At 41.2% G+C, this 23,072-nt stretch overlaps 1 protein-coding gene across 1 annotated transcript in view; it reads right to left on the bottom strand.

Moving 5' to 3' along the window:
• DUSP16 (dual specificity phosphatase 16) overlaps positions 1-20,320 on the bottom strand; it is an 81,213-nt gene extending 60,893 nt beyond the window's left edge. The window contains exons 1-2 of the mRNA XM_072766015.1: positions 19,923-20,320; positions 12,498-12,622 (exon numbers count right to left, since the gene is read on the bottom strand). The gene's annotated coding sequence lies outside the window, so the exon portion shown is untranslated. The remainder of the gene's footprint in view (positions 1-12,497; positions 12,623-19,922) is intronic.
• Positions 20,321-23,072: the final 2,752 nt, after the last annotated feature.

Below are 23,072 nucleotides of genomic sequence, written 5' to 3'. Positions count from 1 at the left end.
ATTAGATTTATTTAGTCCTAGGTATTTGAATTTTGAATAGGTATTTAGTCCTAGGTATTATAAATATCATCTTTCTCAAAACTTCATTTTCTGGTTATTACTGTTATACATAAATGCACATTTTGTATACTGACCTGGTATCCAGGAACATTACTGAATTTATTTTTTTTTTTAAGATTTCATTTATTTGAGAGAAAGAGAGAAAGAGCACAAGCAAGGGGGCAAGGAGAAAGAGAAGCAGGCTCCCTGACGAGGGGCTCAATCCCAGGAACCCGGGATCATGGCCTAGGCCGAAGACAGATGCTTAATTGACTGAGCCACCCAGACACCCCATGAACTTACTTTTTAAAAAGTTTTATTCTTAATTTACAGAAAGTAAAATTCATATTTTCTATTGTACAGTCCTGGGAGCCTTGACCAAATGTAACCATCACTACAACCAAGATACAGAAAAGTTCCATCACCTCAAAAAATTCCCTCATGTCACTCCTTGGCAAACACCTATCCCCGCCTCCAATCCCTGGCAATCACTCACCTGGTTCTCCATACCTACAGTTCTGTCTTTCTAGGATACGACTTAAATTGAACACAGTGCATAATTTGAGAGTGGCTTCTTTCACACAGTATGTCGTCTTTAAGATTCATCTATTTTGTGACATACATCAATAGTTTGTAGGGATATACCACACTTTGTATATTCATTTCCCGTCGCAGGACATTTGGGTTCTTTCTCGTTATGGGTGATTACTCACAAAGTTGCATGACCATTTGAATACAGGTTTTTGTGGGAAAGTTAAGTTTTTTTTTTTTTTTAAAGACTTTATTTATTTATTCATGAGAGAGAGAGAGGCAGAAAGACAGAGGGAGAAGCAGGCTCCATGCAGGGAGCCTGATGCGGGACTCAATCCTGGGTCTCCAGGATCACACCCTGGGCTGCAGGCGGCACTAATCCGCTGCACCACCCGGGCTGCCTAAGTTTTCTTTTTTAAGTAAACATCTAGGAGTAGGGCTGATGAATTATATGAGAAGTGTACACTTACCTTTGTAAGACACTGCTAAACTATTTTCTAAAGCAGTTATGCCATTTTGCACTCCCACCAGCGACACATGAAAATTCCCTTTGCTCTTCATCCTTACCAGAATTTGGTATATTTAGGAGTCCCTATTTTTGTTTGTTAAGAGCTTTGCATCATGAACAGATATTAGATTTTAACAAATGCTTCATGAGTCTATTGTGATAGTCACATGATTTTTCTGTTTTTACAGTAATGTGGTAAATTTTTGTCTTTTTTTTTTTAAGATTTTATTTATGTATTCACGAGACACACAGAGAGGCAGAAACATAGGCGAAGGGAGAAGCAGGCTCCCTATGGGGAGCCCGATGCAGAGCCCAGAATCACGAACTAAGCCAAAGGCAGACGTTCAACCACTGAGCCACCCAGGCATCCCTAAATTTGATTTTTGAATACTATTAAAATGTTTACATATATATATTCACTATTTAATTAGAAAAAGCTTATTAGGGGATCCCTGGGTGGCTCAGCGGTTTCGCGTCTGCCTTTGGCCCAGGGCGCGATCCTGGAGTCCCGGGATTGAGTCCCACGTCGGGCTCCAGGCATGGAGCCTGCTTCTCCCTCTGCCTGTGTCTCTGCCTCTCTCTCTCTCTCTCTCTCTCTCTCTCTCTCTGTGTGTGTGTATCATAAATAAATAAAAATAGATCTTTTAAAAAAAAAAAAGAAAAAGCTTATTATCACACAAATCATGATCAAATTTTAAGTTACTCTGATAAAAACATAATGGATAATGCTATTCTGAAAGCTACTATCTAACCAAAATTGTAGGATCGCTTCCATCACATTTCCTGGCAAGTCTTTCCCCACTAAGTACAAAACAATCAGAGAAATCACAACCAAATCATAGTCTTGGAGCCATACCACTTTAATGTTTAAAATGTGGATTCTGAAGCATCCAAAAGGGAAAAGAAATTCTGTTACAGATGATATTAATGTTGTTAATAAGAGTAACATTGTATACTTTTAGAAACCAGAAATGAAATTATAGTATAAAAATGTTGTATTTCCCATGCAACATAAATAGATAATGAAAACATCTAATAGTTGTATATATTATAAACATATGAAATGCTATCATTTGGAGGGGAAATCTTAACACACTCTTAATAATGATGACATTAATGAATTCTGGCCTACTAATTACCAACCACAAGTTACTTTTATCTTTTCACTTTACCTGTTCTCTATGGGTTATTTGTTTACAACTAAATGATCACCATAACCAGAGAGGTGGTGATGAGAAGCCCCACAGGGCCTACATAATCTTTTGCAATGAAATTGTCATGTTATCAAATGCATTTCAATTCTTGAGTTCTGTATAATCTAGGTTAAGAATGACTTATGGTGGCTCTGAACATTCTGGCAGCTTCCCACACTATAGCTCGTTACCTTAGTCTTCTGCATGATCTCTCCTGTTCACATACTCAGTTCTATTCAATATTTTGGCCAAAGAAGAAACTGGTAATGTTCCATCAAGATCTGACAACATACCAGAAAGCAATGCAGATGGCACAGACAGCAAAGCACAAAGGCAATACTGGACTGGGTATCTTGAGTTCTATTGCAAGATCTACCAACTCCTCCCTCTTTCTGGGTCACCAAGCACATTCCTCACTCATTCATATTTGGTTTACTGGATTTTACTTGTTTCTTATTACCTTGTAGAGTGCTGTTAGTATTAGCATTTTAAAGTCGTAGCACCAGATAGTGATAACATATAACTCCATACAACTAAGATGAGCTCCCTGAAGACTGGTCATCTGCCAAACAGTATCCATAAGATACAAAAAATTAAAAATATCAAGTACTTGGAAGGGGCACCTGGGTGGCTCCAAAAAGCATCTGCCTTCAGCTCAGTTCATGATCCTTCTCCCTCTGCCCTTCCTCCTTCCCCTCCCAGTGCTCGTGCTCTCTCTCTTTTAAATAAATAAAATATTTTAAAAAAAAGGTCAAGTAGTTAAAATCAAAAAGTAATTCTAAGCATATTATAGCATAGTCCACAGTACCCTTCAACCTCAACTACCACAATCACATTACTCCTTTTTAATTACTACCACAGTATCAGTATGAAAGCCACAAAGAATAAACAAATCTGTTGGGTAATACTTCTTTAAAGCTAGCACTTAACCAAAAAATATAGCTAGTATTACAGAAATAAAAATGTATTGAATTTGGACTGGTTGTTCTGTTTGCTCTATGAATTTAAAACAATACACTGTCCAATGAACTTTAGCTTCTATTTCCTCATGTGAGTAGGTTTTTAAAAAACAACTGCCGTGTACCTCCAGGGCAAAGTACAACATACCCACTGAAGGACCTGTACAGAGTAGTAAAGAACTAATCTTTAGGCTCAGGATTTGAGGGCCATACTACAGTATGAAGAGCAAAGTGAGTAAAATTTTTAAAAGTTAAAAAACCAAAGATCTGATAAAGCTTTTGTGGAGAGCTCCTATTTTTTTTTTTACATATTTTATTTATTTATTCATGAGAGACACAGAAAGAGAGGCAGAGACATAGGCAGAGGGAGCAGCAGGTTCCTCACAGGGAGCCTGATGCGGGACTTGATCCCAGGACGCTGGGATCATGACCTGAGCCAAAGGCAGACAGATACTCAACCACTGAGCCACCCAGATGTCCCTGGAGTGCTTCTTATTAGCCATCAACAAAGATTTCTCACTCTAACGGGCCAGTATTACTGAGAATTGAAGGAAATTTTAGCCACTGGAGGTCAGCTGGTAAAAGGCAATACTCCCAAACTAAGAATTTTAACACTCAGTTATCATCTTGTCTATCCCCATGGTTTAATAGGTAATGAGGAAGAAGAGGAAGAGTAGGAGATGAATCTGAGGCCTCAAATGTTCTCTGGAATAGAAAACCCTCAACTAAGCAAGCTGTTCTGGTAACAACTAGAGATGGGTGAGGCAACTCTGCAATATTCCACTCATTCCATTTTTGTATCCCTGTGTTATCACACCTGATCTGTGAGTAGTTCTAAGGTGCCAATCTATATTTAAGAACAAAATGGCAGGGGCACCTGGGTGGCTCAACAGTTGAGCATCTGCCTTCAGCTCAGGGCATGATCCTGGGTCTGGGGATCTAGTCCAAGCTACCTCCAAGGGCCTGCTTCTCCCTCTGCCTATGTCTCTGCCTCCTTCTCTGTTGTCTCTCATGAAAAAAAAAAAAAAGTTTTTAAATAAATAAATACATACATACATACATACATACATACAAAATGGAACCCAATCAAAAAATGGGCGAAGGACCTAAATATTTCTCCAGAACGGATATATACACAGCCAATAAGTCTATAAAAGATGCTCAGAACCTTGTGCACTGTTAGGGGGATAAAACAGTGCAACCATTATGCAAAACAGCATGGTAGCTCCACAAAAAATTGAAAAATAAAACTACCAAATGATACAGCTATTCAACTTCTGGATTATATCTAATAGAGTTGAAAGCAGGGTCTCTAAGAGATCTTGGTCCACCTATGTTCATAACAGCATTATTCATAATGACTAAAGGCAACTGAAATGTCCATTGACAGGTGACTAATCAAAGTGTGGTTACACGTAAAATGATAACATGGTATTTATCAGCTTTCAAAAGGAAGGAAATCCTTTCAAATGCTACAACATAGATGAACCTTGAAGACATTATGCTAAGTAAAGTAAGTCACAAAAATACGAATACTATGATTCCACTTACATGAGGTATCTGAAATAGTCAAAATCCTAGAAACAGAATGCAGAATGGTTACTAGGGGTTGGGGGCAGGGAGAAACGGAGCTTTGCTGTTTAATCAGTAAAGAGTTTCAGATCTGCAAGATGAAAAAGTTCTAAAGATATGTTTTGCAACAATGCAAACATACTTAACACTACTAGTTAAGTTGGCAAGTTTTATGTTGTTTTTACCCCAATAAGAAAAAAGAAAAAAAATGACAATAGATCTCTTATTTTTTCTTGCTTGTGTCCCTCCCAATCTTTCATATTCTAAAGGAGCCCAGAACTGCCACAGGACCCTGTCTTTCTTCTCCCCCACTACCCTACAGAAGCAGCCAGCTAGCACCCTGCTCTCAAAGCAAGAAGGGAGAAGTGCTAATTGTGACTTTATTCCCCAGTCTAGGAAAGGGGAGACTGGTGTGCTGGACCCCCAGCTGAAGAACCACCAGGAAGAATAAGGACTCTTTTATGGTGATTTGTTTCTACTCATGAAGAGTAGAAAATAAAGAGATGATGCCAAGTGTAAACTCCTTGATGACCAAGTATGTGCAATATTTCCTTGCATCCCTTCTAATACCTCACCCTTACAAGTCACTCAGTAAATACTTGTTCATACTGATAACAATGACATATTGATGACCACTGGCAAAAAGAATGGATCTTTTGTCCAGAAAAAAAAGCCTACCAGACTCAGAAGCCAAAGTGCTTATTTTAATGAATGAATGAAGGGTCATTTCCATAATAAAAATCTCCAATGATTTCACAATAACTTTTAGTAAAAACTTGTATAAAACTACTTTTTCCTGGCAAGTGAATAGCACACTGCCGAACATTTGTACTTGGAAATTCCCCTACCCCCTTCCCCAAAAATACTGTATCTCTTTAAACTAACATCATTAATTACATTCTATAATGAGATAGCCACTGACAGCATCTAAGATCCCTCAACATGGCTCATTCATCTGCCAGGAAAGAAAATGCTTGAGTTTGTCTTTCAGCTAGAGACAAGAGAAGAAGGGATTTTCCGCTGTATGTGATTTTTATTGTTGGTAATAAAATCAAGCTTCCTGAATATTTACATTAACAAGCCTTTTAGTCACTCACATAAGGAAAAATGAAAACAATTCCTTTAATTACATACTTGAGAGGGTTTCATTTTAAGAAAAAGTTCCTGATATTTGGATATTCTGTGGTAATGAAATTAGATGCCCCTAAGCCATTTAAAGCAGCTGTTAAATTTGTATACACACATGTATTTTATTCTTAAAAATATACCCCAAAGTGCAGGTGCCTTCTGGTCCCTTAAATGCCATAGTTAACAATGTTAATCTCCAGGGTCTCCCAATACTGATAAACCACAAATAAAATGCGGTGGGATTGTTCTATTAGATTTTTGTTGGATAGAAGATTAAAACTTTTTAGGTTAACACTTTAACAGCCTCTTTTATAAGCAGAGTAATTGCTCTGCAATTTGCTAGAGTTGGGAATATGATTTTCAACTCACTGTATGTCCAAATTCATATAATCTTGACAGGATTTTATATGAGGAAGCAGATCACTGCTCCCACTGAAACACAAGTAGAATCCCATTTAAGGGCACTTGAAATCTCAAAGGTTCTGCCTCATTCAAGTAAAATTTGGTTGCCACAATGCATGAAGGGAATTACCTTCCTTTACTTGTCCTTTAATTTTATCTAAGGCAAACATGCGTGAGAACAAGTATTAACAAACAAGAACAAATGCCCAACGAGTAAAAGGGGATGTTCTATCAGGTGTTTAACCATAGGGTTTAAAATGCCTCCTGGTAGGACAACTTGCATCTTCTCTGAACACTGTACAAGGGTGTTTTTGATTATATGCTACACACATATACACACATGTTCCTGCATTAAAATAAAAATTTAGGGGGCACCTGGGTGGCTCAGTCTGTTAAGCATCTGCCTTCAGCTCAGGTCATGATCCCAGGGCCTACGATTGAGCTCCATGTTGGGCTCCCTGCTCAGCAGAGAACCTACTTCTCCCTCTGCCTCAGCCTGCTGCTCCCCTGCTTATATTCGTTTTCTCCGTCAAATAAGTGAATAAATAAATATCCTAAGTAAATAAATAAAAATTTAGTTTTCCATTTTCAGTGAAAATTGGGGGCAGAATATAAGTAACTGCCCAAAAGTCAAAACCTCATTTTAGAATTAATCTTCTATACCAGCAAGACCTTTATTAAAGATATTACCCAGCTAGCAAGGTGACTGGGAAACACCACACATTTTCCTATCTTCTAATCTTGTCCACTTTTTTGATTTAAAAATTTTAAAAAGGGGTAATAAATGTGAAGTGGTCAAGACAGGGAAAAAAAAGGAGAGAAGACAAGAATCTTAGAACTGGAGATTACATCTGAGATGATTTTTTTTTAAAGATTTTTATTTATTTATTCATAGAGACACAGAGAGAGATAGAGGCAGAGACACAGGCAGAGGGAAAAGCAGGTTCCATGCTGGGAGCCCAACATGGGACCCAATCCCAGGTCTCCGGGATCACGCCCTGGACAGAAGGCGGCGCTAAACCGCTGAGCCACCCGGCCTGCCCAAGATGATCTTAATACGATATTCTCATTTCACACTTGAGAAAACTGAGACCAGTCTTTAAATTAGTCTACAACTAATTGGGATATAGGTCTGTATAACCTTCTGTTAAAATCAGAAAAAAAAAAATGGACATGGTCTCATTTGAGGAGGAATACTTAAAACAGCCTCTAGACTAGAAGGAAGTTGTTTTAGCAAATTACTTAATACTCTTTGGGCTTTCCTTTCTGCATCCAACAGACATGGCTTTCCCTCTAGCTTGCTAACAGAATCCCAGTTTCTCCTGGGCTGCTCACAGTGTGCCACAGGCGAGGAAATGATACGCCAACCATGGTAATCCCATTCCCCTCAGCCATAAACATTTCCCTGGTCTTTCCTGTGGCTGGCAGCAGTCTTGTAATATAGTTCAAGCACATGAGACTTAGGAGAAAACGGGATGGATGCTCTGGAAAAGATTCTGTTCTGTTAGGCAAGCGCAAGAGGAGGGATTGCTTGCTTGGTCTCCTTCCTCCCCCTCACGTTGTAAAGGAATGTGATGCCTAGAGCTGAGGCAGCCATTTTGTGACCTGGCAGCAGTAAGTGAAAATGAAGGCATAGCAGAGTCAAAGACTGAGAAACCAGGGCCTCAAGGATACTGCTGAGCAGCTACACCAGCAGACCACCTACCTCTGAACTTCGGGAACTGTGTAATAACAGCTTCTCATTTAAACCTCTGCTAGTGGATTTCTGTTAACTACAGCTGGAAACAGTTCTAAGTTTTTATTTTATTTTTTTTTAAGATTTTATTTACTTATTCAAGAGAAAGACACAGATAGAGGCAGAAGGATGTGGGACTTGATCCCAGGACCCCGGGATCACGCCTTGAGCCAAAGGCAGATGCTCAGCCACTGAGCCACCCAGGTGCCCAGCAATTCTGAATTTTTAAAAAACATTTTCTCTAGCAAGCGAGGACTTTCTGCCCAATCTCATTCCCATTACAACATATTCTGCTTACATTACATGCAACTAAGAGGTGTCAGGATTATATTTCTCCTGGATAGTTAGTTGAGACCAATTTAGTTACTTTACAGTACCTCACCTATAGGACTCTATTAAATTTCATCAATAAGGAAGACATTAGGGGGAAAAAAGCATGATTTGGAATCATGTTTGTTACTGACTTTAATCCTTCCTTCTGCCATCTCAAATCCTTTTTGGAAATAAGTACCACATATAGTAACAAACCGATAAATAAAAACTATTGGAACTAAACTCTTCTGTCTCCCATTAGTAAAAAAAATAAAGTATTAGAATTTCACTCTTGAATCTGCAGGCCCAAACCTGGCCCAGTCAATATTTTCACACATCAATGCTCACAACCAAAGAGGCTTACCAGCACTACACCAAACTTACGGTACTGCTATTTTCTCCTACTATAATGGAATATATGGATTATAATAAAATTGAAATGTTGCTAAGACATTAAAAGTCAGACTAGCAAGTATTTAAATAGTTATTTTAACCATATTTTGATGGACACCTTTTTTTTAAAAGATTTTTTTTATTTATTCATGAAAGACGGGGGGGGGGGGGGGGCAGAGACACAGGCAGAGGGAGAAGCAGGCTCCATGCAGGGAGCCCAACTTGGGACTTGATCCCGGGTCTCCAGGATCAGGCCCTGGACTGAAGGCGGCACTAAACCTGAGCCACCCGGGCTGCCCCGATGAACATCTTTCAAATCTATGTTCATCTCCATGGTTCCTGCTGCACCCAGCTCTATACTTGCCCAGGCCGCATTCTCCTTGCACCCAGCACACAAGAGAAGCTGGTTCAGTGCCCCCAATCCTCTCTGCCCTCCAGTGCTCTCTCCACACTCTGTCCACAGCCCAGTCCTGCCTACTAGCAGTTCCTATAATGACCAAAGTCTACACTACTCACTATTCTTTCATAATTTCTTTCTAACCTCATTTGTCATCTTCTATCCTTAGGCTTCCTCAGAAAAAAAAGGTCAACAGCCTCCCTACTTGGAAGGAACAAACAACAGCCATGAGGAGCCATTTGTCCTCCTCTCAATTATGAAACCATCTCTTCTCAGTTGCCATTCAAGAAAAAAATGAGCTAGTACTCCCGATTTTCAGTACAGATATGAGTATGAACAGATATCTATGTATGTGCATATATATGGGCTCAGTACTTTTCTAGTTTTAAAAAAAAAGAGAACAAATGCTCATTTTTTGTTAAGTTGCAGAGTGCTTCTACTGACTCCTCTCTTCTATCCTTTATCCAACCACTTTCTGATATTATATGACCTTCCACCCACATGGTTCATCCCACACACTAGCATATTCCCTTCTTGCTGATAAACTAATCAGGTAAGATGGAAACATTACTGAATTTACATAGATGTCTATGTCAGACTTCCCTAAAAATGTTAGGACATGGTGCTAGTTTACATCAGCATCTTAAAAGTGTGATCCAGAGACCCCGTGTGGAAGGTCCACGGACCCTTTTGGGGGATTTCCCATGAGTGTACAATAGCAAATCCAGAGGATACATAGTGTGTGATGATAATGTGTTATGCTGACAACTAGTGAAACATATGCTCATATATTCTTGTGTTTTTAGAATTCTCTAAGGTAGTAAATTTAAGGCATAAATACGGATGTTTTCAGAAATTAGCTGAGTGTATTATCAGTACTTCTATGCTCCTAGCAATAGCAATCTTTGGTAGTATCTGCTATAATCCCTGCAACTTCATCATCATCCAGTGAATTCATTTAGTGTTTAAAGAAAAAAAAAGGTTGAATGTTTTAAACACTGACATGAGCTTTTTCTTTTTTTTTTTTTTATGATTTATTAGAGAGAGAGAGCATGAGCGAGCACACACAGAGGGAGTGGGAGAGGGAGAAGCAGACTCCCTGCTGAGCAGGGAGTCAGATGCAAGGCTCAATCCCAGGACCCCAAGATCATGACCTGAGCCAAAAGCCGGTGCTTAACCAACTGAGCCATCCAGGCAGCCCCCAGACATGAGCTATGTAAAGGTAAAGACTGGGACACCTGGATGGCTCAGTGGTTAAGCATACGCCTTTGGCTCAGGTCGTGATCCCGTGGTCCTGGGATTGAGTCCTGCATTAGGCTCCCAACAGCGAGCCTGCTTCTCCTTCTGCCTATGTCTCTGCCTCTCTGTATCTCTCATGAATGAATAAATATATTAAAAAAAAAGAAAGAAAAAAATAAAAGCAAAAGACTTCACATATTAGAAATAAAAAAGCCACAGAAGCATTATACACGGTAAATAACCATAATGCACTGGTTGGAACAGTGCACTCAATAGCTGAAAAACCAATGAAGCTTCATACAGTTAACACTGCTGAATGTCTGCTAGATGAAAAATCAGTAAAAGAAATCATAGCAGTGCCACTTAAAAATGATGTATTGTCTCATCAAATTAAAGATTTAGTTGCAAACATGAGTTACAAGTTAATATCTCACCTTAAAGACTGTACTTATGCTTTATAAGTGGACAAATCCTTAGACGTGGGTGGACTTACTGTTTTGTTTTCACTATTCCAGTATCCATGCCAACTAATCAAAGGTCTTTTTTTATGTGAATGGTTGAAAGAAATAAGAATGCTGTTGAATTACTCAAAATATTAAATAACTTTTTGAGTCTCATGAATTATCCTGAAACAACCATGCTGGTATCTGCTCTGATGGTACAAAAGCAAAGGCAAGCAAAACTGCTGGGCCTTTGGCATGAATCAAGGCAGAGATATAAAACTGTACTAGTAATAATTATATTCTTCATTATACAAGCCATTCCTTTTTTAAAAAGCCGGTTTCACTTCACAATGTCCTTAATAAAACATGAAGAGTTACTAATTTTATTGCACCTCACTCTTGAGAACTTGGGTCTTTTTAATATTCTGTGTGATGAAATGGGAAGTACACAAAAACACTTCTGCATATTTAATACAGTGGCTGCCTTAAAGAAAAGCATTTATGCAATTGTTGGGAGTTGTGAGCAAAACTATACATTTTTTTTTTTTCACAGAATACTATTTTTGCTTAAAAGAACAACTGGCAGACAACAGATGGCTATTCAGACTGAGGTATCTGGCAGACATTTTCTCTAACATGAATAAAGTTGAGTGAGATACTTCAAGGAAAAAACTGACAATATCTGTTGCCAATGATAAAACTTGAGCTTTTAAGAAAAACTTAGAATTTTGGAAAACTTGAATTCAACACCAAAATCTTTTTTTTTAAAGATTTTATTTATTTATTCATGAGAAACACAGAGACAGAGAGGTAGAGACACAGGCAGAAGGAGAAGCAGGCTCCATGCAGGGAGCCCGACATGGGACTTGATCCTGGGACTCCAGGATCACGCCCTGGGCCAAAGGCGGCACTAAACCACTGAGCTACCCAGGCTGCCCCAACAGCAAAATCCTGACCACTTCCCAACTCTCAAAAACTTTTTTTGATGAGAATAATGGTCATATTAATAAAGGCAATTTGTTAATAAATATTGTGTAATCAAATGTGTCAACATCTGAAAGATCTGCATAACTCTGTAAACCATTATCTCTCAAATGACTGATGAATGATATTACAAAATCACATACAGGTCAAAGATGTATCCAAAGTTCAAGATGGACCAATAGAATTTCAATGTTATCGAATATAAAAATTCACTGGTATAGTTTCAGATTCAACATAGCAAGTACCTTTTAAGAATCTACCGCTTGTTGAGTTCTGGTGTGACAAAGAATATTCACAATTACAAAAGCTATTAAAATAGTCCACCCTTGGTCAACTATGTATCTGTGTATAGAGAGCTTTCTGCATATAATTCAAACCAAACAATCTATCACAACAGATTGAAATATAAAAGCAGTTATGAAAATCCAATTGTTTTCTATTAAACAACTTAGTAGAGAAAGTGGCAAAATGTAATGTCTTTGGGGTCCTCGATAATTTTTAGGAGTACATGATGTCCTAACACCACAATGTTTTAAAAACCACTGGTTTAAAAATAAATAAATAAAATAAAAATTAAAAAATAAAAAATAAATAAAAACCATTGGTTTACAGCACCACAAAAAAGAGCACTTATAAGAATGTGTACATAAGAAAATGCGCACCTGAAAATGAATCAGGAGATCTCAGCTCCAGGTCTAGCACCACTTCTTACTTGCTTTGATCTGGATAAATTATTTAGTAAAGTCTTCGTTTCCTCATCTATAAAATGGATGACTCATATCTTGTCCTGAGGATAAAAGAAAAAATACATCAAAGCAATTTATTTTTTTAAAGATTTTACTTATTTATTCATGAGAGACACAGAGAGAAAGAGAGGCAGAGACACAGGCAGAGGGAGAAGCAGGCTCCATGCAGGGAGCCCAATATGGGACTCGATCCCAGGTCTCCAGGATCACACCCTGGGCCAAAGGCAGGCCCTAAACCGCTGAGCCACCCAGGGATCCCTGTCAAAGCAATTTATAAACCACATGTTATTACTACAAAGTCTCAAAGAGTTTTTAAACACTTCTAATGACCAAATTTCTCCAAAATTCTTATTTTTAAAAACCCATTACCAAAAGCAGAACTTATAGAAAATGTGAAGGTACTTGATTAGTCAAGTACCTCAAATGTCCAACCACAAAATTTTACTAAACTTTTTCCTCTACAGTTATAATTGGCAATGCATATTTTAACTATTACGGGTATTTTCAAATATACATAAAAATACAGAAAATAACAAAGCCCAATGAATCCATCACCTAGCTTCAAAAATTATCAAGAATTTGTCAATATTGTTTGATTTACTTCCCATTTGTGTATGTCTGTACCTATCCTGAAGTTTTTAAATAATATATATTAGACATCATTTCATCTTGCCTATACTTATTTATGTGTCTTTAACAGATGAAAAATTTTTAACATAACAATACCATTAACATGGATAAAAACTTAATGCTTATAATTCTTATAGATAGATCATCTAATACATACTCCATGTTCTAATTTCCCGACTGTCTCCTTGTCCACCCCCCACTAAAAAAAAATGTCTGTTAGTTTTTAGTTGGTTCAAATCATCAGAAAGTCATTCACCAGTTCATTTTCAAGCGAACACAATATGTTTGGCTAAAGCTAAGAAGGAAAATGAAATAATACCATACTTTATATACCATGTACAGTTTATAAAACAAAGTCAACAACTATCTTCCTGAGGAATATGCTTCTCTCCCAACCAAACAACAAAAATTATAAAAGAAACCCACTATAAAATAGGCCAGACTGGCAACACTTCAGTGTCCTGAGGCATGACCATTTAGGACACAGCTCAGCTACTCAGGAAGAGAAGTTGATAGGAGACAACCACCCACCACTTCAAAAAGATGAGGTCAGGTCAGCCACAGCATTAGGCAAGCCAGAGGTGAGGTCAGGGTTCAGGTTCTACAGTGGGCATACTGCTCAAACAAGTCAGGTGCCCAGGCTATAAGGCAACCCTGTGCAGGTTTCAACTCAAAGCTCAAAAAAACAATGCTCTAAGCATAATGGAACCATGATCAAAAGTAACAGTTGTGAAATTTATTCAATTTATTCAGCAAACATTTTATTCAGCAAACATCAAAGACAACTCTACTAGGTACCATCTAGGATAGGAGTTGTACTTTTTAAAAAAATTTATACAATGCAAACAATAAGCAGCATATACCTCTCTACGCATGCCTTTCCCCGTTAATTTTAAGGGGAAGAATGAAAATTATTTAATATTAATGACCTTGCCATTTACCATTACAATTTATAGTGCATCTTTTTTCTGTAAACTGCAGTCTGCCCCACTCCTCATGCAGTCAATAAAACGAATGTGAATTTTATTGTCCTCTCACACACACTACAGACCCTACCATTTATATCTACAATTCTCTGAATGTTTAGAAGGAAACCAAGGGAATGCTAAAGGATTTCCCACCTCCTCTGAAAACTGGTTTTTTTTTTCCATAGGCTCATCCCAAGGATGTCAGAATATACTACAGAAGCATACGTAATAGACACTTAATATAAATCCGTTTTAGAATCCTTTACCTCAATTTCACCTATAGATCCTGTTAAGTTTAAAACTTCACAAAGTGTAAAGAGGACAGAACATATTTCTTAAAGAATACTTAAGAAGTACTTCATAAATCTGTCTAAAAACATGCAATAGGGCCGCCTGGGTGGCTCAGCGTTTGGGCATTTGCCTTTGGCTCAGGGCGTGATCCTGGAGTCCCAGGATTGAGTCCCACGTCGGGTTCCCTGCATGGAGCCTGCTTTTCCCTCTGCCTGTGTCTCTGCCTCTCTCTCTCTTTGTCTCTCATGAACGGATAAATAAAATCTTTAAGAACAACAACAATATGAAATAGTCACTAAAAAAATTTTTACGTGACACTATACAGAACATCTTCTCATAAATAACAAATCTGGTAGTCAGATAACTACATTGAGTCCAGACTTCCCCATTTCAGAACTGACATTGTGCTTCAAAGTTCTATTTGTAGAAAAAAACAGGATAAAAAGGCCTAAGCGGGAGCCTGGGTGGCTCAGTCAGTTAAGTGTCTCTGCCTTTGGCTCAGGTCATGATCCCAGAGTCCTGGGATGGAGCCCTGAATCAGGGCCCCTGCTCAAGGGGAGAACATGCTTCTCCCTCTCCCTCTGCCTGCTATGCACATCCCCTCTGTCAAATAAATAAATAAAATCTTAAAAAACAAAAACAAAAAAACTCTAAACTTGAAGCAGTATTTCCAGTGAGACCACTAACTCCCCCACCAATTTTTAAGAAGACATAATAAGGCACACAGAACACATTTACCACTGGATTCCTGTACCATGTGGGTAAGACCTAGAGAGCTATCATCCTTTACCCTATTTCTCCTATCTGGTTATTAAGATGAATAGTTTACTTCTACTGTCTGTACACCTCTTGTTTGTGTGTGTTCTCATAGAAGGCACCATCAAACAAACTGTCCTTGGAATTTAGCTTCACTTTACAGCACTACTGTTACAGGATTAGTTTCTAATGGAGAATTGGACCTAAGTATACAGCCCCACATATACATCACAACCCTAGGTATACTATCAACAATGCTATTAACCTCACTGTAAAAACACGAGATTCTTAGCAAATGGCAGCAAAAAAAATTGAAGATAAACAGTTTAATGAGGAGTTAAAAACTCAAAGCTTGGGATGCCCGGGTGGTTCAGTGGTTAGGTGTCTGCCTTTGGTTCAGGGCATGATCCTGGAGTCCCCGGATCAAGTCCCACATCGGGCTCCCTGCATGAGGCCTGCTCCTCTCTCTGCCTGTGTCTCTACCTCTCTCTCTGTCTCTCATGAATAAATAAATAAAATCTTAAAAAGAAAAAAACAAACTCAAAGCTTGCATGCTTCAACCTAAAAAATATTATGTAGGTTTCTAAAAAGAAAAAAAAAACTGGTCAAAGTTAATTAAGGTGTACACCTCTACTCAAATTGGTTTGGACTGCTAATAAATACTAAAAAGTTGGACCATTAACATTCATCAGGACACCATACACAAAATAAAGTAAGTGGAACCATAATCAGCCCTCTATAATTTGACTCTGCCCATTATTATCTTCACTAGACACCACAATTTGTCATCAGATTTTCCATGCAGTGTTTACTATTCCTCTGTCTTCTCCCACTAGAATATAAGGCCCTTCAGAACAAAAATTTTATCTTATTTTCCACTGTATGCCCAGTTCCTAGAACGGTGTCTAATACGTAGTAGAGGCTCCACATAAATTTGCTGAATGAACAGATGGATGGACTTTCTTTCCTCCATACATGTTAACCATCCTTTAAGGCCAAGGTAAAATTCTGTTATCTCCACAAATATTACCTCCCCATTACCTCCTCCAATGCTCCAATCTTTTTCTACCTTATACCATGAATTTGGCACTTCCCAGCTGTCTGGTAGTTGTTTATCTTTACAAATGTGCATACTTCCCTTAAAATTCTTATAATCCTCCTCCCCTTATTAAAGGCATGGATCCCTGTCTCCAGCTTTTGGTATCCACCTCAGTATATATAAATAGCACATCTTTAATAAATGTTTTTTCTTGATTGATTTAAATCTGCAATTAATCTAGAAATCAATGTAGTCAATAGTTCCAACTTTTTATAACCTACGCCTCCCTTCCTAATAACTCAGTTGGAATTGCAGTGGGTCTCTAAATTTACATTTGGCAATTTCAAGTTACACATTCTCATAAAACTTATGTTCATAATTTACTTTATCCATCTCTTCCTCCAAGATTAAATTTTTTGTCATGAAAAACCCTGTGACTTTTTGATACCTAAGATGAGATATCTAATCCCAATCAATGAGGTAGTTCCATACCCCCTTCTTGTTGCTGAAGAATTGAAGAGTATTTTTTCCCTTTATGTCTTTTTTCTTTCATGCCAAGATGTATCCCATTTCCTTCTTTAATGATCATACCCTTGGCAAGCTTTTATTACTTCTTTGTACCTGTCCTTAGTAATCTGCCTTGGATTCTTCCTTTTGAACCACTCCTGTTTCCTCTAGTCATTTATTTGATTAAATTTCAAGCTCCTTTCCTCAGTGTATGAGAATGGCCTCTTCTTAAAGCCAGAGCTTGCTTCTTTAAATCCAGCCAAGCTTTATGAACTTCATCCCTTCACATAGCCAACCCTTGATCATCTGGGCTAATGAAATATAGAAAAAATATGAGATTATCCACAACACAAGAAAATTTTTTTTAAAAATTGACATCTGGCTTTGGAATATATCATGTGGTTTTGGGCAAGACTTACTTTCTTAATTACATTTTTGGTTAAGCCAACATTAGTAATATTTTCTTTTATGATAGTGGATATCTGTCTTGGTTTCAGATTTTGATGCAATTTTTAAAGAGTCAATCAAGCACCAACTGTGGTTTTTTCCTATGAAGTCTTTTAACTAGTTTTCTCAACCTGTTGAAGTCTGTCATAAAAATCTGGTTTCTGTTTCCCCTGATTTCTTTCCTCCCTTTTCTTGGAATTCCGATCCAAATCGACCTACTCTATATTAATTTACTTCTTCATTTTAAAATAGCATTTGCTTGAAAATGCAAAGCATTCTAAAAGCAATTAAACATTCAGTGAAATTTTTAATCCAAGTAACACAGGATAGAAAATCCCACTTTTTTTAAAGATAATCCAGAAAAGGTCAGGCTTCTGGGGAAAATTACACTGGTAATTCTAACAAATTATATTTAGTAGGATGTTGTGACTGGTTGAAGATAGGAAAGCATTAATATTGGACAGCTATGTAAATCAGCTTCAGCAGCATATAATCCCGTAGACTAAAAACCTCTACGGAATCAAATTCCCAATATAAGCATTTATAGAAAATACCATCAACCCTGGCCCTTCTTCTGGTCCCAGCCTATAAACCCTGCACCCATCTCAGACCTGATCTCAGCCTCCCTTCTACAAATAAGTTTTAAAATGCAAGAAAAAGGGAAAGAACTGGGTCAAGAGGATTTTCTCTTTTGCCCCCTTTTCAGTTACTGTCATTAAATTTTCGGCCACAGAGACCCCTAATCCTCAACTCTACATGACTATTTTTACTTTATAGCTATTCAGTTATTTTACGTCTGAATGTAGGGCAACAGTGCTTGAATTCACTTTCCTTCATACACTATTCACCATATTAATAGCAGAATTAACCATTTCTAATTCCCCATGTGGAACTTTGATAAGTATGTATTATTTTACCCAAAAACTAACTTTTGGGCTGGTGAATTTAGCCCAAATTTTTATGTAAGATATTCATTGTTAACCTCCCCCGCCTCTTCCCCCCCCCCCCCAATTCTTTTAACAGCAACCTTCTACACTAGATTCTACGACCTTATTTAAAAAAACAAAAACCAAAAAACTTTCGTGGTGCCTAGTCACATTCTGATGAAAATACCTACATGAAGCTACAAATTCCTAGTTTTTCAATTCACTTCTCCAGCTTTTTGCCTTCACCAAATAAGAGAACTCCACAAGTCTTAATTATTGCCTCCCAAGGTGTTTGACCACCAATATACAGGACTGTCAAAGAAAAGTAAATAATTAAAAGTAAACTGGCAACAATTCTCTCCTTCCTTTAAAAATTGACCTTAACTTTAAAAATCTCTCCATGGAGTTTGAAAGAGTACACCACCTTTGAGGAAAGAGTTGTCACCTAGGTGCACTCTCAGTCAGCTCCACAAAATCAGGGGCATAAAGAGACACTTTTTCCGACAGCCTACATTCCCCAAACAGTCAGAAAGTCTTTCATGGATGGTACATTTCTCAAACTCAAACACACACACACACACACACACACACCGGAAGAAAGAAAAGAAACATACCTGGTCATTTTCTAAACAGGTTTGATAGGTTTGGTTGACTTGTAAGAGCAGAGTATTTACTTATAATCTTTTAAAGTAGAAGTGGCAGCCAGAGCACTGGGTAAATAAAAACTTCAGAGAGTTTTAAAAACCCTGCATCTTAACTCACTTCCCCTTGGTTCAAGGGGACGGCACAGCCAGCCCCACAGCAAATGAGATTATGCAACAGGTTTTTCCTCTCCACTTTATTCATCACCGGCTGCTGGTGAGAGGTGTGCTTTCTCCAGACAATCTGAAACACCCAGACCCCAGGATCCTTGCAGCCGGCGTTTAATAAACTCCTTCAGGATTCTGCAGTATCCATTCATTTTTCAGATCTACTCGTATTTGTCCCAGTTAATCACCGGAGTTTTGTTTGTTTGCTTTAGGGAAATTAACCCATTATCTGAAAGCCTCAACTTTGTATAAATATGTTCCTCCCTGGTGTTTTTTTACCTGAAACCACTCATGAAAAACAGATCCTCGGCTGGCCCTTTGGGCTTTCTTAGTTCTCACGTTCTACCTACCTACCACCCGGGCGCGCCCCCCCCCCCCCAACTCCGCGACTCGAGCCCCCGCAGGAAAAACCGGGTTTTCGGTTGGTCCGTGAGGTTTAAGGGAAGTCGGCACCGTCACCACCCAGGTGGCCCCGCCGCTTACACCAAAGGCGAATTTGGGATAATGGGAACAGTCAGGCCGGGGCCCCACTTGGCAGGCGTGTTGTGTAACAGTCGCGCCTGGAAGTGAGCAGCTCCGCCCGCGAAGGTAGCGCGCGTCCCGCGGCGGCCGCTCCTCGCGCCGGGATCCCGCCGCCCGGGTCGCTCGCCGCGGCGCGGCCGGGGGGCGCGCGGACCCAGACCCCGCGCGCGGCCGCCCGCCCGCCCCCTTCCCGCTCGGCCCGGCCCCCTGCGAGGCCTACACCGCCCCCCCCCCCCGCCCCGACCCGCTGGTGCGGCTCCGGGCCGCCGTCGCCCCCACCCCGCCTCCCGGAAAGGTGGCCCGGACGCCCGGGAAGGCAGAGCCGGCGGGGCGAGAGCCGGCGCGCCGCGGAGCGTCCATGCTGCCGGCGCGGGCGGGCGGGCGGGCGGGCGCCCCGAGCCCCGCGCCCGCCCGCACGCTCCGCGCGGCCGGCCCAGGCCACTTACTTTGGGGGCCGCCGACCTCCCGACTCCGTCCGCGGGGGTGAAGCTCGTCACGGCGTCTCCCCTCGGGGCCCCCTCGCCTGCCCGGCTTGCGAGGCGCCGCCGCGGAGCCGGGAGGGCGGCTGCGCTCCCGCTCGCGTCCGTCCCGTCGCGCTCTCCTCCTCCTCTTCTCTTCACTATATTATCCTCTCCTCTGAGGGGTGGGTGGGGGCGGGAAGCTTAGGAAGAGAGGAGACGTTTGCAACTTTTCTGCGCCCTTTCTCTTCACCCCCCTCCTCACGCACGCTCCAGTCAGCCCTGAAAAAACAACGCTGAGGAGCGAAGAGCTCGGGGAGGTGAAGTGGGGGGCCGCGAGGGGAACGCGGGGGGCGCGGAGAAGTGATGATAATCGTTTAAAAACTGATTAAAGCCCCCCCCACAGCGCCCCACAGACAGAGGGGGAGAGGCGGGGGGGGCAGGGTGGGGGGCTGGGGGGAAAGAGAAAGAGTCGCTGGTCAGGAAACTTCAAGCGCGGATGAGGTCATTGGTTTAAAAATAAAGAGATGGCGTCACTTGAAACCAATCCCAGTGAATGAACTCAGCGGAGCCCCGGGGAAAGGAGGAGACAGGCGAGGGCAGGGCGGTGGGCGCCGGGCGGGGCCGCGCGCCCGCCCGCCCCTCCATGCCGCGGCCGCCCGGGTCCGCAGCGCGGCTCCGCGCCTCGCCGCGGCCGCTCGCTCGGGGAGGGGTCGGGTCACGTTCCGGAGCTGGGCGACTCGCAGGCAGGTTCCGCAGGCGCCGCTGGGAGGAGCCGCCGCTGCCCGAGGAGGCGGCCCCGCGGCCTCCGCCTTCCGCGCCCGCGCGCCCGCCGGCCCCGGCCCCGGCCCCGGCCCCGACCCCGACCCCGGGCCCCGGGCTGCGCCCCAGCAGGTATTGAAGGGCGCCCCCGGCCGCCCGGCCCGGCCGAGACGCCGAGCCCTGACCTCGCCGTCGCGCCCTTTCCAGCCGCCTCGCCGGCGTGAAGAAACGCAAAGGACGATTTGAGAGAATTGCAGTCCCTCCTTCAAAAAAAAAAAAAAAAAAAAAAAAAAAACTGATGAATCCCAAATGCAGGGCACTGGCGTCCTTGTGAAAAAGGCACGTTACAGGTACTTGGAGAAAAATCACTGCGGTGTTCGTCGTCAGGCAGGCAGCTGCCTGCACGTGTTTGCCGTGGAAAGGCCCCACGGGAATGTCCCCAACTTCCCTTATTTCACTTTATGTTTACTTCCTACCTTCACAAAGGTGATGAGTCCGAGACGCGTGAGGTTCTCTTCAGGAATGTTTCCTACGTCGGGCGGGCGGCACAGAATCATTTTTAAATCAGACCAGAGGTTTACTGCCTCCTGAGACGTGCAAGCCCCTGTTGTTAACGCTACACGTTTTGTGCTTTTTTTTTTTTTTTTTTTTTTTTAATGTGGATTCATCAAAATAGCTCTGTTTCGAGATTGCATTACACTCTTTGGAAAACTAGAGACCTGAGGTGGTGACAAACCAGGACTCGGAATCAGTGAATAGGACAATCGGAGCTTTATTCTAGTGTTCTTTGAGCATTTGAGCATGAAGCTGCTTCTACTGAGAAGTACTCACGTGGATATCACATAACAAAGATGTGATTAACGACGGAAAAGCACACTGCGAGTGCGCCGCTCCACAAGCCAGAATTTCTGTGTAGGAATAATCTAGCTCCTAAAATACTCCACTTGCAATGTAGTGGATTTGGGACAGTGGTCCCTAAAGGAATCTTTGTTGTGGAATGTCCATTTGGACGCTGCCTGAGGGACTTTTTTTTTTTTTTTCAACTGGCCAAAGCACTGAGAGGTTTGGGGTGGGTTCGAAAGATAAAACAGCTCTGTACTCCTTTTCTGCCTTTAAATCCTGCAACTAAAGTGCATTTGTTCCTGCTGCTAATCACTTACGGTTAGTTTTGGGGTAAGCCTCTGGGAACCTCCAGTTCAGCTTTCAGAGGAGGCAAGGGAGCTCATCTGGAGATGGGAGACCGCTGAGCGCTTGGGGCAGTGAATTAAGCCTGAAGGCCACAGATGCACAGCCCACATTCTGCCTCTGCCTTTGACCTCTAAGACTTCTGCTGATAGGAAGCAATCTCTCCCGCTGCTCCCTGTCCTCTGGCGGCCAGGAGATGTTACTGCAGATTTAATGGGATTACCTGTGCTCTTGGAGTAACCCTCCCCAAATCGGCTACTAACTATAGACCTGCTGTTTTTAGAACATCTTGGAAGGGGTAGTTTAAAATGATCTGCATCTCAAATCTGCTGAGTTGGAAGAGTTGGAACTTGAGGGAAGGAAGGAAAAGAGAATCCTTGTCCTACAGGTGAAGAAGACCACAGATCTTGCCTAGGTGAAAGACAGCGACCTTTACATACTGCACATCTTGAAACTTTTCTCCCCTTCTTTATGTGCCTTCCATGCATGTGGTATCATAATAGCTAGTGTGGGAGCCTTCCCAGTATCTATCATCTGATAAGGGAAACAGGACATAGATTAAAACTAATTAGAAAGTAAATTCGTGATTGAGAGTCACATAATCTTGCTTAAAAGAGTCCAGCAGAAAAAAAAAAAGAGCAGCGTAGGCTGGGGTTGTCAGGGAAGGCATTTTCTGAAGAGCTTTGACCGCATCCTTAAAGGATAACTAAAATCTAGTTTGGGTTAAAAGGGCAGGAGGCTGGTGGGGGGTGAGGGGAAGGTGGTGGTGTGGAACTATTCTACAGGAGAAATGGGGTGAGCAAAGACATGGAGGTGGAATGAATAAGGTGTATTCGGGAGAGGGACAAGAAGACCCTCCAATAGTAGTAGAGATCAGTGTGTGGAAATTAAGAACTGTGCTAAATCGGAGCACCTGGGTGGGTGGCTCAGGGGTTGAGCATCTGCTTTTGGCTCAGGGCATGATCCTGGGGTCCTGGGATGGAGTCCTACGTCAGGCTCCCCACAGGGAGCCTGCTTCTCCCTCTGCCTGTATCTCTGCCTCTCTGTGTGTGTCTCTCATGAATGAATAAATAAAATCTTTTTTTAAAAATGGGCTAAAGTTAAGAGATTTAGAGGCACATTATCAGGTACTTGAATGTTAGGTAGCTTATTAGTCTGGCAGGTTAATGTTGAACAGGTTTACTTTGCCAA

This window comes from Vulpes vulpes, chromosome 8 (genome assembly GCF_048418805.1).
Source record: "Vulpes vulpes isolate BD-2025 chromosome 8, VulVul3, whole genome shotgun sequence".
NCBI lineage: Eukaryota > Metazoa > Chordata > Mammalia > Carnivora > Canidae > Vulpes > Vulpes vulpes.
The sequence above is the reverse complement of the archived record's forward strand: the minus strand, read 5'-3'. Positions and strand labels throughout refer to the sequence as shown.